Here is a 12,500-nt window from a genome sequence, read left to right on the forward strand (position 1 = left end):
GGCAATAAGGCTGGTTATATTAGTGATGTTCTTGACGTATGGCCAAACGAAATATTCCAGTGCGTTCAAATCGGGGGAGGAGGTGGGGACAGCGAGAGAAAGGTAAAAAGTCGCAGGACTTCTTCTAAAGCAAAGCCTATGTCTCTTTGGACTTGAGGGCCGGCGCAGAGTCTTGCTGCCACACATAGGATCTTAGCGCGAGCACTTGATTGCACCAGGGGATCACCACACTCTTCAGCACATTAAGCTGCACTTTGGTGTTAACTTTCAAGCCGACTTCGTGAATGTGAGGTGGCATGGTTCAGCCCTCACTTGAAGCCACACCAAAACTATATCCGTGCCCGAAAACTTTATTTTTATCACCCTGCGCATGTTCATGTCATTATTGGCAATCCAGCGATACATTTGGACTGTGATGGCGATGGTTTTGTTGTCATAACTTAGACCGGTAGAGAGCATCGATCTCGCTCGTTGAACATTACGTCACTTTCAGACATGTTAGGGATATGTATACCACTGGCTAACTAGTAGATGGCTTACGTATATATATATATATATATATATATATATATATATATATATATATATATATATATATATGTGGGGGGTGTAATAAAATTTATTTAATAATTTTAAATATTTATTATATTTACTAACTGACACTAGAGCTTCATGCTTAAAAAATTTTAATGTAGGAAATGGTAATCACTGTCGTTTGAAGATTTGGAAAACAAGCTGCAAGTTAGCTTTGATCTGCAGCATGCTATTCAACCTTGAGGTATCCTTATCAAATAACATGGAGAATAGCTGACTACAATATGGATGTCTTCAAGTCTAACGTAAACAAGTTACTGACGCGCCGTTCCACTTGTTAACAAATTTACCGAATTTCCATTACTAACGATTACTCTATTGTCCAATTTCTACTGTACACTCTTTAACCCTTATCCTTGAGTGGCCTCTTGGCCTTAGTAAATGGTGATGCCTAAGTAAAAAAGAAATTCTATATTCTGTCAAATTTGCGGACATATACAGTGACTTTAGTCATAAAGTGTGCTAAAGCAGCGGCTAGAATGTATATATACACACATATATACGTATATATATATATATTTATGTGTGTATATATATATATGTATATATAGAGAGAGAGATATGTACATATATATACATACATACACAGATAGATACACCCACATTTATATATATATATATATATATATACATATATATATATATATATATATATATATATATATATATATATCTTGCTAGCTAGATAAATAGATATATGAACTGTATAATATATATTTATATACCTTAAGGGGTTTCTTTCTTATTTCTTCTTTCTGCAACCCTTATTATTGTAATAGAGTTCTTATGTAGCCTTGGCGTTATATTTTTTCAACTTATTCAGTTTATATATATATATATATATATATATATATAATTATTTAATTGTAATTTTTATTTTATATATATATATATATATATATATATATGTATAAAAAATAAAAATTACAATTAAAAAATTACAATTAAATTTAGCAAAATGATCCAAGATGGTAAATTAAAGTAAATATTAAAGAATTAATATTTATAAAGTTATCTCAGCGAGATGTACAAGCTCGATAAAATCAAATAGTAGATAGAGTTTATAATACGAGCAAACAGTTAATAAAACATGTTAAAAAACACTTTGAAACGAGTTCAAAACATATTTAATCTGAAAAGGAAACACTAGATAAGTGGATCCACTTATCTAGTGTTTTTTTAACTGTTTGGTGTTCGGGATTGAGTGATGATCAACGAATGTTTCACACTTTCATGTTTTTGTTGTCATTGAAAATAATCAAATCACCCAATTTTCAGCCAAGTGTATTAATTGCCGTCTCTCGTAGTTGACAAATCGTGCGTATCAAGAGGAACGTTCGCATGCAATTAAAGATTCAAATGCAAAAGTTTAGTACCAATGTTCGATTTTGCATTAAACAGAGCATTCAATTCATACGCGTCACTGGCATTTCAAATAACCTACCGTTTATTATATATGGCTGTTCTAGCCTTAAGAGTGTTGGAAGCTGACGTCTGTGGTTTTAAAGCTTAACCCCAGTAAGCAAGCTACGCCACTAAGACGTTATAAATGGGATTGATTTTATATGTCGAGCCTTTCGTCTTGTATGGTAAGAAAACTTCTCAAATGCACTTGTGGTGTTAGGCTGTGTAAGGGTGTCAACTTTTGTTAAAATCGCGTGTCACTACTTTTATCGGATTATTTCAATTATCGATTATTGATATTAAACGAAAACTTTCGATATAAAACCTACCAAAGAACACTGTCAGGCACATAACGCATCCTCGCGCGAAATTTCATAAAAATCAGCCCAACTGTTTTGGAGTCAATAACGAACGAACTCACACACACGAACATGCAGACAAACACACACTGCTTTTTATATAATAGTAGAGATGATATTATATATATATATATATATATATATATATATATATATATATATATATATATATACATAGGTTAAAGATTTGATCTTTAAAAACGGAATGGTATTGTCTGACGAGATCTTTATTTATAATTATTGACCAGAATATTGCCATGGCTGTAGCGATATTAAAAAAAATGTTTATTTATATATACATTTAAAAAAGTATACACACCCCTAATTATTATTGATCACTCTTATATGAACTTTCTTAAATTCATTGGGTTTTATCTTTGACTATTTTTTACCTGAAATTACACCCCCATGCACATACCCCCCTACATGCATACATATTTGAACATTTGGATAGCATTTCTTTTTTAATGCATTTTGCATTAAACAGCAGTGACAATTCCTGTTTGTGTCTTTTCCAAATCTCCAATTTCGGCGTGGCGAACCAGTGATTTAACGTTCTAGTGTGATAATGAACTCACTATATCTGCAAAGATTTTGGACTCTCATCAGTCTCTGTCAGATACGTGATGAGTTAAAAATTACAATTGGTAAATTTATAAGGTTGATATTTTTTTAAATCATTTAATGTAGACTCTCCTCTGTGTCGGGTTTGTTTTGTTTGCTCGAATGAGTAAGGATTCGAGGATGGAGAGGTGCAGGTTGTAATTTGAGACAGTGAGGATGGCAATGGTTTTTATTAATATGTTTTTGGTCGTGTCACATGCTGCTAAATGTTAACACAGCCTTACATCACAAGTGCATTTGAGTAGTTTTATTACCATACAAGATGAAAGGCTCGACATATAATAATTGCAGTTAGAGACATATGCGGAAAGTTTTGGGTTTGCGAACGTTGACGACAATTTAGAGTTGAGGAGAATTGTAAGTTAGACAGTGGAAGGCAGATTGTGGCTTGTTACACATCGGGATGAGCTGACGTCAACTGACGAGCACAATCACGACAGACCGTGTAGATTTGGACTTAAACGTTCAAAGGGTCAATGCTGTCACACAATCTCACACAAAGTGTAACTGGTATTAACAGAACGTGTCGGATTTTGTGTATTTATATTTTTGTTTTATTTTATGTTTTATACTTGTAGTCCAGTACGCCACCCGGCTGTAGCTAATATGTGGAAAACGACAACACGGCCAGAACGAGAAAGTAAGAGGAAAGAAAAGAAAACTATGGAAAAGAAAAGTTGGGATCGGCGATGTTGCTGAACGGTGGACAATGTGGTATTACAAAGCGAGCTCACTCTGTAAAAATTTATTACCGGGGACTTCGCATTGTTTAAGCGTTTCTCAATTTGTGTCAACGATTATTTGACAAATCTTTGTTCTTCTTCCTTTAATTATGTTTTAGTTTGTAGATTTCTGCTTTTTTATTGATTATTAGTATTATTTTGCAACTTTCATTGTGTGTGTGTGTTTTTTTTTCATTATTATTTAGATTTTAAAATCAATTAGCATTAATTGTGTTAATCAGTCGGCTGTCGTTTTAGGCAATAGATTTTGTCTAAAGTTCCCCAAAGTAAACAGGAAATTGCAAAGAAACACCGACAAGAAATTAAAACAAGAGACAAACAAATGATCAGCTTCTGATAAAATCATAAATAAAACAAAAAAAAATTAATGCAGTAAATTTTTGTTTTATTTCTCTAAATGAAACTTTTTAAAATATAAAGCGTGTTAGGGAAAAGGAAAGAATTTTCCGAAATGAAGGTGATAAATAATCAGCGATTAATGTCGTGAATAAATAAATGAATAAAATATATGCTTTGTTAAAATAAACAAGGTAAGAATAAAAACGAAGATAAGAGACAAAGAGGAAAAACAAACTGGATGGAAGAAATAAATAAATAAGAACACAAAAAAGAAAGAACATTTATTTAAAACAACGATAAAGAATAATCAAATAGTAAAATTTCTTCAATACAGAAAAGAAACACGAAGAATAAATATATTAGAGAAGGTAAAGAAAAACTGTTTAAAAAACAAACAGAACTTAAAAAAAGAATTTATGTGTGTACTTAGGTGTATGTTTGTGTGTGTGTGTGAGAGAGAGAGAGAGAGAGAGAGAGAGAAAGAGAATGCAGATAAATGTAATGTCATGTATTTATTTTTCAGATATACATATTTGTAACATTTTTCGATTGCTCGACATTATAAGACAAGAGTTACAAATCTGAACGTGCTGGTGTGAACAATCTAATTTAACGGGAAAATATACTTCTGTAACAGTACAAAAATGAATGAGGAATACAACATAGTTTCCCTGTAAAGCTCTTACGTTTGATTTATTTATATACATTTGTACGAGGTATGGCATTACCAAGAATACATAAATGCGTTGAATATTATAATTATATTGGTGGTAAACCGAAACAATTGTATGCTCCGAATGGAAAAGAAAAAAATATTTTGGTGATATTGTACGAGTTTGTTCACTGCATTCAAGATGGTTCATATCACCCCCCCCCCCACACACACAAACACACACACACACCACACACATATATATATATATATATATGGGAGGTGTGTGTGTCTCTGTGTGTAGTAAGTTAGCGAAAATATGGCAATCAAGCTACACAATCTTCTGTTTCATCTCAGTAAGAAATCGTCAGTTAATTGATAGAATGATACTTCAATAAATATAATAGTTGTAAGTCAAAACAATTGCATGCGCTGAATGGAAAAGAATATATTTGTTTGATGAGATTGTAAGAGTTTGTTTACCGAATTAAAGGTCGTTATATATATATATATATATATATATATATATATATATATATATATATATATATATATATATGTGTGCGTGAGTGTGTGTGTGTTTGTAGTAAGTTAGGAAAAAATATGACAATTAAGCTATACAGAATCTTCTGCCTTTCATCTCCGTAAGGGATGCAAGACAGAAGATGAAATGATACGATATGTACGGCACTTCTGGAAATGGACAAGGTCCGGATTCTTGAATGAAGAAACCAAAAGTTACACTGATCAACCACTGGTGATTTGAAATAAAATAGCTCTTCGTGAGCGTTACCTGTAAGCATCAGTTAACATCAAGGAGCATCACTCTTTACTCTTAATTTATTGTAGTTCAATGACAGACACATGTTATATGAAAAAAATATATTTGCAATACAATCGATTTTATTTCTTTAAATCTCATGAAGATTTTTAAATTTACTATGTTGAATAAATTTTCTAATTATTAACTTTTAAAATATTATTTTGAAATTTTAATTCAATTATTATATTTTTGTTTGGTTATTAAATCATAAATTGGATCAAATTGTTATAAAACTCTAAAATCGAGAAATATAGGTTTCCTCGTCTAAAATGTTAAATTGAACGAAGTGAAAACAAAGTTGTTTACAATACAAACTGGCAGGCTCATAGGAAGAGTAAATGAATACTTACCTGACGAATGGAGGGATAGAGAACCCCATGTAATGTTAAAATGAAAAGGGGAAAATCACAAAACCGAATCATTTTTTGGTACATAATTTTTTTTTTCCAAAATATTTCATTTAATATGATTTTAGAAATCATTTCCTTTGATGCTGTTGCATCTTTGATTAGAATAATAACTCGATTAAAGTAAATAGCTAAAACGATAATTCTCAATTATCAAAGTAACGATAACACGAGAAAGATGATGATATAGCGTAAGAATATGTTCCTATTAATTTGACTCCCTACGAGATCAAACTGCGACAACAGATCGGCTTTCAATGTAGGGAAATTCAGCTCGCACAAAAAATTGCACTCCGAATTTGAACAAGAATTAAATTTATCTTATCGTAGAAAGATTTTTTTCGTTTATTACACGATCATACCTTTTTTCTTTTCCTGGCGTAAAATGCATTAAATATTTATATTAATTTTTTTCTTTCCATTTGCGCAACTCAATGATGTTTTTCAAAGTCGACTATACGGAAAACAATTGTTCGCTACAAAACATAAAACTATCATCACAGATTTGAATAACTTAAAGCACATTTGCTTACAAAATGACTTGATTTGACATTACATAATTTAAAAAGCGTTAATACGTCATAAAACAAAGGAACCACACCAAAGACCATGCGTAAATATAAGAACATACAAACAACATAAAACATATGCTTTTTGCTAAAATGACCAGAGTTGACATTAAATGACTCGAAAATTGTTGATATTCTATAAAACCACACAAATAAACAAAATCATTTTTATTTCGTAACATTTCTGTAAAATTTTAAAAGATCACTGTAGTATTAATGGGCTCCGAATGTATCAGTAAACATATAGTGTAAATGCAGTGATTGTAATTGAAAAATAAGCCTATGGTTTAAACCTCCTCCAGGCACACAGGGCGTTTCCCAGAAAATTAATGAGAAACTAATTATACATTTTTGCATAAAGGAATAAACGCCTTATCAACATTTTTAATCTAACTTTTTTTTTAATTTGTATAATTTTATAAGTTATATGTAAAGTAAAATATTACTTAAATTTTTGTCATATAAATACCAGACGTGAACATAGACAAAAATTATAAAAAAAGAATATATATATATATATATATATATATATATATATATATATATATATTATGGAAATAATATATATATATATATATATATATATATATATATGTGTGTGTGTGTATGTGGTTGTGAACAGAGTATCATGATAGAATTGTCGCCCGTGAAAAAAACTACATGATTCCATTTCCGTTTGATGACAACTAGTTTCTTTTTTTGTTGCAGACTATGTATATACATATATATTTTTTGGTTGCAGACTATGTATATACATATATATATATATATATATATATATATATATATATATATATATATATATATATATATATATAAATAATTATTACTATAATTTTTAACACCTAGAGACACTAGTGTTTCATCCTTTCGGGAATTGTCAGTGCAGGTGTCACGATTATATATATATATATATATATATATATATATATATATATACATATATATACACGCATATATATACACACATATATATATATACACACACACATATATATATATATATATATATATATATATATATATATACGAAAACCGCAAATTTAAGCTAAATTGAATGTAACTGTTTAAACAATCTATACATCACTTGATTCGCATTTTATTCCTCTAAAATTTTAATTGCTCATATTTGGCTTTTAATGTAAGTATCCTAGTGTTCACGTCAATTAAAAAAGAAAATATGTTCAAATCCAGAAGCCAAACAGAAATTCCGCACAATGGAAAACTGTTATTTAAATGTAACTTTAAGCATTAATGTAACACAAATACAACAAGAACACAATGAACTAGTTAATATTTAGTAGCATAGCCCTTTTGCAATTTGACGGCCTGCAATCTTTAAGCAATTCTTTGAATTAGTCTGCGACAATACGTCGTTGAAAGAGCCTCCAACTTCTCTTTCATGCTTGTCCAAAATTCTCTCAGATTTGACATTTTATCATTGCGTAGCTGTTGCTTTATGTAATGCCATACGTGTTCGATATGAGTATGGTCTGTAAATTGTGCAGGCCAATACAAACGTGGAATATCATTATCTCCTAAAAACCACTTGACATTGCCAACTGTATGAATGAGAACATTATTCTGCATAAAGATGTGATTATCGTCCAAATCGCGGACAAAAATATAGTAGAAAGTATTTAGTCAACAGATTGCGAACTATAGGCCCAGTGGCACTAATAACGCCCACCATAAAAACTTAACCACTACCACTTTGCAGCGTTGAAACTGTGCACTTAGGATTAAATTCTTAATCTCTCCCTGGAAGAACGTACTGCTTAGCATCACTGCCTAGCCTATTGAAGTTGATTCCGTCGATAGAAATCACTTTCGACCGATATGAAAATTATGATCTTCCTATATTCTGAGGAAGTTAAGATGGAGCTTTTTGTTCTTAATAGAGATCATTGTATTGCGTCTTGCAACACAGCCTCACAAATTAAATTCCTTCAACCTGTTCTTAATTGTAGAAAGAGGGCACTTTTAGACAAAATTACAATGTTGTTGCATTTCGTGGGGCAGTTTCAAATCTGTTTCTGGAACTGCGGATCTTGATAGCATTGTCTTCACTGTAAAAAGTAACTCTAGGACGACTAGATTAAAAAGCATCTCGAACACATTCGATGCTTTGGTGTTTTTGCACACTCATTCATTCAGTTTTCTCATCAGATTTCAATTTCCGGTCGAGTTATCGATTAAATAGACCAGAAAGGTGAAGATTAATGAGCTCCTGAGGATCACTGAATGTTACGTTGGATAACCTAAAACAACATTTTATTGCTCTGTAGATCTTTTGTTGCATGAAGGATGGATATTTTAAGATGGTTTTAAGCTCATTTTTTGTAACGGAGTTCGTTTGTTTTGTTGTTTTTTTTGTTTTTTTTTTGCCTTCTCGATTTGAAGTTACTTTTTTTAAAACTGAGGTGAACACCAGGATACGTCAATGAAAAGTCAAATATGAACTAGTAAACTTATAAAGAAATAAAAGGCGATTCAAATTAGGTATAGCTTGTATTGTTTCGAGTGTTTTGTCAATTATTCTCGTTTTGGGTGTTATTGGAACCCTTTTTCTTAGAGTCGCCTTTTTTGCACTGTGTTTTCTAGAGAAAAAACGAAACGATGAAAGCACACGTAAGTTATCTATCCACGGTTTCGTAAAATATGTTTAACTAATATTGCCTTTTAGCATAAGAATTCAGTTAAACATTGAATCATAGGAAAGTCGTAAATAGCACCGTAGTGACCCCTAAAAATTTACCTTTTTTTTATAATTTACAAACGCACCCTAAAAACTAAGGCCCGATTTCTAACAATATATAGCCACCCCTTTTCCTTAGTTGAAAAAAATATGGAGTTTAAACCACACGAAGGTCGTAGGTTGTTTAAACAGTTATATGCAATTTAGCTTAAATTTGCTGTTTTTGAAAAAATGAGAAGTGCGGACTTTTTTTTGGCGACTCTATATACACACACATAAAATACCGGGATCATAAAACATCTGCAGACCTGCTACATACATTATATAGGACCTCACTCCAAACCTTATACGAAAGGTTTTAACCAAATGTCAAGCAATAGTAGTAAGAGGTACTAAAAATGACGTAGGTAGAAATTGAGAAATTACCTTCACGGCAACGCATATTCAAAGACATCAAACATTTGATAAGTAGGGGCAATATTTTTTTAAAGATACAATAGTTTTTAGATATTCAAAACTAAAATATATTTGCAAAATAATATATACAACACGTGTAGTACACTTCAAAAATGAAAGGTATTAAAGAATAAACAGAATTTAGAAAATACTTACTGTTAATAGCTCCAATCCTTTGTATACACTCACGAGCAAAGAAGGAAATAATCGATTTTTCAATATTTTTCTATGAATTTTTGTTAATTTTAAGTGTAAATTTCTATTTTGCAGATCATTATTAGTATAGCATATAATGAAAAGTGAAAAAATTAATCCTAACAATGGTAAGACCGTATCTTGGTGAGGATATAAAGAACCGACTGGCAGGATTAAGGCAGTCCAAAATGATTTACAAGCAAATTTTTGATATTTTAAGAAAAGAAAATTTGAAAACATCTCTTTCTGTAGTGAAGCGAATTGGTCGAAGGTTCGAAGTCGAACGCTCTATAAAAAAGAAATCTGGATCTGCCCCCTCCCCCGAGCATAAACTTTGAAGGACGACCACAGGCTGAAATGAACTGTTTTGAAGGATTGAAAGACAGCATATGTTCACCATAGCAAACAATTCAAAAAAGGGACTGGAAATTCTCTTTCTGGACATACAATATCTAGACGAATGACAGAAATGCGATTTTCTTCTAAAAGGTGTGCAAAGAAGCCATTTTATCTAAGAAGACCATCAATGATAGAAAGAGATTCTTCTCGTGCTATGGCAAGAAAGATACAGACTGCTTCAGGAATGTTTTCTGGTCAGATGAATCAAGATTTTGTCTTGTTAGTGATGCTCCCAAACGGTGCATTCGAAAAACTGGAGAAAGACTTTCGCCCCGTTGCATAAAAACGACAGTTAAACACAGGAATGGAAGGATAATGGTATGAGGAACTATTACTGCAGCAGGAGTTGGGGAACTTATTAGATGTAAAGAAGTCAATCAATGCAAAGGAATACATTCGAATATTAGAAATAGGACTGTTCCCAAGTATCCAGAAGCTGGGAAAATCCCAAAACATTATTTTTTAACATAATAATGCCCCTGCACACAGTTCTAAACACGCAAGAAATGGTTTTCTGATAATTCAATTGATGTGATGTTTTGGCCGGGCTAAAGCTTCGATTTAAATCCAATCGAGAATATTTGGCTCATAATATCCCTTGCATTGGCCGGAATGATTTTTTAAAAACAATGACAAACTGTGGGAAGCTGTACAAAGCGAATGGAATAGCATGCCCTACTCACAGTGTTTCACTTTGGCTGAGAGCATGTCTAAAAGGATTGATATTTAAAAAGAAATCCACAAGGAATGCGATTCCATACTAAGTATTTATTAAAGTAATTGTCTTATTCTGTGCTATTAGTCTCGTTTCATTTTCCTTGTTCAATTGTTATTTGTTAAATATAGCTTTTAGTGTATACAATTTGTTTGGCCCATTTTTTTTATCTCACGAGTGTATATATATATATATATATATATATATATATATATATATATATATATATATACGACAAAGACTATATTTCAAAGTTCATGATGTTTACCATCTTATAATTTATTCCTTTAATTCAGTTGACATTTACAATTCGTGACAGTATATTTCATAGCGCAAAATCAATCACTTAATTATTATATCAATTGAAATAGAGTCTTTGGTAATTTATTCATTATATTGCTTCTAAAATAAGGATTGGTATATATTATATGGAAATAAAATATATTCCCACAGAAATGTATATATATATATATATATATATATATATATATATATATATATATATATATATATAGTCATCCACATACAGTATTGTTTCGCTATATAAAATCTCATCAGTAGAGCTAGACAGACAACTACCACAAGCCAGGATTGAAACCCGATCGCTCAATCGACAGTCAAAGATTCTATCCACTACGCTATTCTGCTGCTGCTCTGCGGGTAGTGAATTAACGATGATTTGACATCGTCCATATGCCGAAGCTTCATTTGTTTACATTAATAACATATACATATATATATATATATATATATATATATATATATATACATATATATTTATATATATATATACAAAGAGGATAGATAGAAGAAGTGAGTAAATTCAATTCTATTAGCGGAGACTTATCAGGATAATATAAAGCTCAGCAAATTTCAATGGAGCTTATATAGGAGACAATAGGAGTGGGAGATGATTCCACAAAGACTGTACATTGGAAAATATAGAATGAGTCATTTATTTAATAAGGATATACATACATTTAGTTGGGAGATAAACGGGACCCTTTATACCAAGGCATTTCGAAGCCCAATGCTTTTCATCAGAAGAGTAGAGAAGGTGCTAGGTAACATAATGACGATGTGCCGTCTAGCGAGGGAATCATCAAGTTGAACAGTTTACCGTCGAATCTTGAGAGAAAAAAGACACTTTCTTCCGTGTCTTGATGGAGCTTTATTAGTAACATTGTTAGGAAAAGGATAAAAAGCTTTGCTGCAAGTAAACATCTTTGCTGTTATCCGTGATTCACCTCCATCTGAAGTTGTGGAGAGTATTTAAGACATGTGGATGCTCAGATTACTTTACTGAAATCGTTAAAATCTTTCATGACGGCACAATGTATCAGTGGGTAAGCAAGGGATTTATCAGATAAAAACCGTACTAGCCACCACACAACTGCGATTATTTGGACATGTGCCCGGAATGGAAAACAATCGCATCAAAAGTCCTATTGTATGGAGAATTGGAAAATGGGGGCAGAAAGATTAATGGGCAGAAAATCCTCCACAAGGATGTGTTGAAGTGC

This window comes from Euprymna scolopes, chromosome 5 (assembly GCF_053919585.1).
Source record: "Euprymna scolopes isolate OS-2025 chromosome 5, ASM5391958v1, whole genome shotgun sequence".
Taxonomy (NCBI): domain Eukaryota; kingdom Metazoa; phylum Mollusca; class Cephalopoda; order Sepiida; family Sepiolidae; genus Euprymna; species Euprymna scolopes.